Source organism: Aythya ferina (genome assembly GCF_964211825.1).
Source record: "Aythya ferina genome assembly, contig: HAP1_SCAFFOLD_206, whole genome shotgun sequence".
NCBI classification, from domain to species: domain Eukaryota; kingdom Metazoa; phylum Chordata; class Aves; order Anseriformes; family Anatidae; genus Aythya; species Aythya ferina.
Window position 1 is genome coordinate 72,824 of NW_028181327.1, and position 6,000 is coordinate 78,823.

Genomic DNA, 6,000 nt, shown 5'->3' on the forward strand with positions numbered 1-6,000 from the left:
GTCGTGGTGGTTGTGGTGGCGGGTGTCGTGGTGGTGGTGGTGGGTGTCATGGTGGTGGTGGTGGGTGTCGTGGTTGTGGTGGTTGTGGTGGGTGTCGTGGTGGTGGTGGTGGTGGTGGGTGTCGTGGTGGTGGTGCCGGGTGTCGTGGTGGTGGTAGTGGTGGTGGGTGTCGTGGTGGTGGTGGTGGTGGTGGGTGTTGTGGTGGTGGTGGTGGTGGTGGGTGTTGTGGTGGTGGTGGTGGTGGTGGGTGTCATGGTGGTGGTGGTGGTGGGTGTCGTGGTGGTGGTGATGGGCGTCGTGGTGGTGGTGGTGGTGGTGGGTGTCGTGGTGGTGGTGGTGGGCATCGTGGTGGTGGTGGTGGGTGTCGTGGTGGTGGTGGTGGGCGTCGTGGTGGTGGTGGTGGGTGTTGTGGTGGTGGTGGTGGTGGTGGGTGTCGTGGTGGTGGTGGTGGTGGGTGTCGTGGTGGTGGTGGTGGTGGTGGGTGTCGTGGTGGTGGTGCTGGGTGTCGTGGTGGTGGTGGTGGGTGTCGTTGTGGTGGTGGTGGTGGTGGGTGTCATGGTGGTGGTGGTCGGTGTCGTTGTTGTAGTGGTGGGTGTCGTGGTGGTGGTGGTGGGTGTAGTGGTGGTGGTGGTGGGCGTCGTGGTGGTAGTGGCGGGTGTCGTGGTGGTGGTAGTAATGGGTGTCGTGGTGGTGGTGGTGGGTGTCGTGGTGGTGGTGGTGGTGGTGGGTGTCGTGGTGGTGGTGGTGGGTGTCGTAGTGGTGGTAGTGGTGGGTGTCGTGTTGGTGGTGGTGGTGGTGGGTGTCGTGGTGGTGGTGGTGGGTGTCGTAGTGGTGGTAGTGGTGGGTGTCTTGTTGGTGGTGGTGGTAGTGGGTGTCTTTGTGGTGGTGGTGGTGGTGGGTGTCGTGGTGGTGGTGGTCGGCGTCGTGGTTGTAGTGGTGGGTGTCGTGGTGGTGGTGGTGGGTGTCGTGGTGGTGGTGGTGGGCGTCGTGGTGGTAGTGGCGGGTGTCGTGGTGGTGGTAGTGGTGGGTGTCGTGGTGGTGGTGGTGGTTGGTTTCGTCGTGGTGGTGGTGCTGGGCGTCGTGGTGGTGGTGGTGGGTGTCGTGGTGGTGGTGGTGGGTGTCGTGGTGGTGCTGGTGGTGGTGGGTGTCGTGGTGGTGGTGGTGGGTGTCATGGTCGTGGTGGTGGTGGTGGGTGTCGTGGTGGTAGTGGTGGGTGTCGTGGTGGTGGTAGTGGGCATCGTGGTGGTGGTAGTGGGCATCGTGGTGGTAGTGGTGGGTGTCGTGGTGGTGGTGATGGTGGGTGTCGTGGTGGTGGTGGTGGTGGTGGGTGTCGTGGTGGTGGTGCTGGGCGTCGTGGTGGTGGTGGTGGGTGTCGTGGTGGTGGTGGTGGGTGTCGTGGTGGTGGTGGTGGGTGTCGTGGTGGTGGTGGTGGGTTTCGTGGTGGTGGTGGTGGGCGTGGCGGTGGTGGTGGTGGGTGTCGTGGTGGTGCTGGTGGTGGTGGGTGTCGTGGTGGTGGTGGTGGGTGTCATGGTTGTGGTGGTGGTGGGTGTCGTGGTGGTGGTGGTGGTGGATGTCGTGGTGGTGGTGGTGGGTGTCGTGGTGGTGGTGGTTGGTGTCGTGGTGGTGGTGCTGGGTGTCGTGGTGGTGGTGGTGGTGGGTGTCGTGGTGGTGGTAGTGGGCATCGTGGTGGTAGTGGTGGGTGTCGTGGTGGTGGTGGTGGTGGGTGTCGTGGTGGTGGTGGTGCTGGTGGGTGTCGTGGTGGTGGTGCTGGGCGTTGTGGTGGTTGTGCTGGGTATCGTGGTGGTTGTGGTGGTGGGTGTCGTGGTGGTGGTGGTGGTGGTGGGTGTCGTGGTGGTGGTGGTGGGTGTCGTGGTTGTGGTGGTGGTGGGTGTCGTGGTGGTGGTGGTGTGTGTCGTGGTGGTGCTGGTGGTGGTGGGTGTCGTGGTGGTGGTGGTGTGTGTCATGGTCGTGGTGGTGGTGGTGGGCATCGTGGTGGTAGCGGTGGGTATCGTAGGGGTGGTAGTGATGGGTGTCGTGGTGGTGGTGGTGGTGGTGGGTGTCGTGGTGGTGGTGGTCGGCATCGTGGTGGTAGTGGTGGGTGTCGTGGTGGTGGTGCTGGGCGTTGTGGTGGTGGTGGTGGGTGTCGTGGTGGTGGTGGTGGGTGTCGTGGTGGTAGTGGTGGGTGTGGTGGTGGTGGTGGTGGTGGGTGTCGTGGTGGTGGTGGTGGGTGTCGTGGTCGTGGTGGTAGTGGTGGGTGTCGTGGTGGTGGTGGTGGGTGTCGTGGTGGTGGTAGTGGGCGTCGTGGAGGTGGTAGTGGGCATCGTGGTGGTAGTGGTGGGTGTCGTGGTGGTGGTGGTGGTGGGTGTCGTGGTGGTGGTGGTGGGTGTCGTGGTGGTGGTGCTGGGTGTCGTGGTGGTGGTAGTGGGCATCGTGGTGGTAGTGGTGGGTGTCGTGGTGGTGGTGGTGGTGGGTGTCGTGGTGGTGGTGGTGGTGGTTGGTGTCGTGGTTGTTGTGGTGGGTGTCGTGGTGGTGGTGGTGGTGGTGGGTGTCGTGGTGGTAGTGGTGGGTGTGGTGGTGGTGGTGGTGGTGGGTGTCATGGTGGTGGTGGTGGTGGGTGTCGTTGTGGTGGTGGTGGTGGGTGTCGTGGTGGTGGTGGTGGGTGTCGTGGTGGTGGTGGTGGTGGGTGTCGTGGTGGTGGTCGTGGTGGTGGGTGTCGTGGTGGTGGTGCTGGGTGTCGTGGTGGTGGTGGTGGTGGTGGGTGTCGTGGTGGTGGTGGTGGGTGTCGTGGTGGTGGTGGTGGTGGTGGGTGTCGTGGTGGTGGTGGTGGGTGTCGTAGTGGTGGTAGTGGTGGGTGTCGTGTTGGTGGTGGTGGTGGTGGGTGTCGTGGTGGTGGTGCTGGGTGTCGTGGTGGTGGTGGTGGGTGTCGTGGTGGTGGTGGTGGTGGATGTCATGGTGGTGGTGGTGGGTGTCGTGGTGGTGGTGGTGGGTGTCGTGGTGGTGGTGGTGGGCGTCGTGGCGGTAGTGGCGGGTGTCGTGGTGGTGGTGGTGGTGGGTGTCGTGGTGGTGGTAGTGGGCATCGTGGCGGTAGTGGTGGGTGTCGTGGTGGTGGTGGTGGTGGGTGTCGTGGTGGTGGTGGTCGTGGTGGGTGTCGTGGTGGTGGTGGTGGGCATCGTGGTGGTGGTGGTGGGTGTCGTGGTGGTGCTGGTGGTGGTGGGTGTTGTGGTGGTGGTGGTGGGTGTCGTGGTGGTGGTGGTGGGTGTTGTGGTGGTGGTGGTGGGTGTCGTGGTGGTGCTGGTGGTGGTGGGTGTCGTGGTGGTGGTGGTGGGTGTCATGGTCATGGTGGTGGTGGTGGGTGTCGTGGTGGTAGTTGTGGTTGTCGCGGTGGTGGTGGTGGGTGTCGTGGTGGAGGTAGTGGGCATCGTGGTGGTAGTGGTGGGTGTCGTGGTGGTGGTGGTGGTGGGTGTCGTGGTGGTAGTGGTGGGTGTCGTGGTGGTGGTGGTGGTGGTGGGTGTCGTGGTGGTGGTTGTGGTGGTGGGCATCGTGGTGGTGGTGGTGGGTGTCGTGGTGGTGGTGGTGGTGCTGGGTGTCGTGGTGGTGGTGGTGGGTGTCGTGGTGGTGGTGGTGGTGCTGGGTGTCGTGGTGGTGGTGGTGGGTGTCGTGGTGGTGGTGGTGGGCATCGTGGTGGTAGTGGTGGGTGTCGTAGTGGTGGTAGTGGTGGGTGTCGTGGTGGTGGTGGAGGTGGTGGGTGTCGTGGTGGTGGTGGTGGGTGTCGTGGTGGTGGTGGTGGTGGTTGGTTTCGTGGTGGTGGTGCTGGGCGTTGTGGTGGTGGTGGTGGGTTTCGTTGTGGTGGTGGTTGGTGTCGTGGTGGTCGTGGTGGGTGTGGTAGTGGTGGTGGTGGTGGGTGTCGTGGTGGTGGTGGTGGGTGTCGTGGTGGTGGTGGTGGTGCTGGGTGTCGTGGTGGTGGTGGTGGGTGTCGTGGTGGTGGTGGTGGTGCTGGGTGTCGTGGTGGTGGTGGTGGGTGTCGTGGTGGTGGTGGTGGGCATCGTGGTGGTAGTGGTGGGTGTCGTAGTGGTGGTAGTGGTGGGTGTCGTGGTGTTGGTGGAGGTGGTGGGTGTCGTGGTGGTGGTGGTGGGTGTCGTGGTGGTGGTGGTGGTGGTGGGTGTCGTGGTGGTGGTGGTGGTGGGTGTCGTGGTGGTGGTGGTGCTGGTGGGTGTCGTGGTGGTGGTGCTGGGCGTTGTGGTGGTTGTGCTGGGTATCGTGGTGGTTGTGGTGGTGGGTGTCGTGGTGGTGGTGGTGGTGGTGGGTGTCGTGGTGGTGGTGGTGGGTGTCGTGGTTGTGGTAGTGGTGGGTGTCGTGGTGGTGGTGGTGTGTGTCGTGGTGGTGCTGGTGGTGGTGGGTGTCGTGGTGGTGGTGGTGTGTGTCATGGTCGTGGTGGTGGTGGTGGGCATCGTGGTGGTAGCGGTGGGTATCGTAGGGGTGGTAGTGATGGGTGTCGTGGTGGTGGTGGTGGTGGTGGGTGTCGTGGTGGTGGTGGTCGGAATCGTGGTGGTAGTGGTGGGTGTCGTGGTGGTGGTGCTGGGCGTTGTGGTGGTGGTGGTGGGTGTCGTGGTGGTGGTGGTGGGTGTCGTGGTGGTAGTGGTTGGTGTGGTGGTGGTGGTGGTGGTGGGTGTCGTGGTGGTGGTGGTGGGTGTCGTGGTCGTGGTGGTAGTGGTGGGTGTCGTGGTGGTGGTGGTGGGTGTCGTGGTGGTGGTAGTGGGCGTCGTGGAGGTGGTAGTGGGCATCGTGGTGGTAGTGGTGGGTGTCGTGGTGGTGGTGGTGGTGGGTGTCGTGGTGGTGGTGGTGGGTGTCGTGGTGGTGGTGCTGGGTGTCGTGGTGGTGGTAGTGGGCATCGTGGTGGTAGTGGTGGGTGTCGTGGTGGTGGTGGTGGTGGGTGTCGTGGTGGTGGTGGTGGTGGTTGGTGTCGTGGTTGTTGTGGTGGGTGTCGTGGTGGTGGTGGTGGTGGTGGGTGTCGTGGTGGTAGTGGTGGGTGTGGTGGTGGTGGTGGTGGTGGGTGTCATGGTGGTGGTGGTGGTGGGTGTCGTGGTGGTGGTGGTGGTGGGTGTCGTGGTGGTGGTGGTGGGTGTCGTGGTGGTGGTGGTGGTGGGTGTCGTGGTGGTGGTCGTGGTGGTGGGTGTCGTGGTGGTGGTGCTGGGTGTCTTGGTGGTGGTGGTGGTGGTGGGTGTCGTGGTGGTGGTGGTGGGTGTCGTGGTGGTGGTGGTGGTGGTGGGTGTCGTGGTGGTGGTGGTGGGTGTCGTAGTGGTGGTAGTGGTGGGTGTCGTGTTGGTGGTGGTGGTGGTGGGTGTCGTGGTGGTGGTGCTGGGTGTCGTGGTGGTGGTGGTGGGTGTCTTTGTGGTGGTGGTGGTGGTGGGTGTCGTGGTGGTGGTGGTGGTGGATGTCATGGTGGTGGTGGTGGGTGTCGTGGTGGTGGTGGTGGGTGTCGTGGTGGTGGTGGTGGGCGTCGTGGCGGTAGTGGCGGGTGTCGTGGTGGTGGTGGTGGTTGGTTTCGTCGTGGTGGTGGTTCTGGGCGTCGTGGTGGTGGTGGTGGTGGTGGGTGTCGTGGTGGTGGTGGTGGTGGGTGTCGTGGTGGTGGTAGTGGTGGGTGTCGTGGTGTTGGTGGTGGTGGGTGTCGTGCTGGTGGTGGTCGTGGTGGGTGTCGTGGTGGTGGTGGTGGGCGTCGTGGTGGTGGTGGTGGGTGTCGTGGTGGTGCTGGTGGTGGTGGGTGTTGTGGTGGTGGTGGTGGGTGTCGTGGTGGTGGTGGTGGGTGTCGTGGTGGTGGTGGTGGGTGTCGTGGTGGTGCTGGTGGTGGTGGGTGTCGTGGTGGTGGTGGTGGGTGTCATGGTCATGGTGGTGATGGTGGGTGTCGTGGTGGTAGTTGTGGTTGTCGCGGTGGTGGTGGTGGGTGTCGTGGTGTTGGTAGTGGGCATCGTGGTGGTAGTGGTGGGTGTCGTGGTGGTGGTGGCG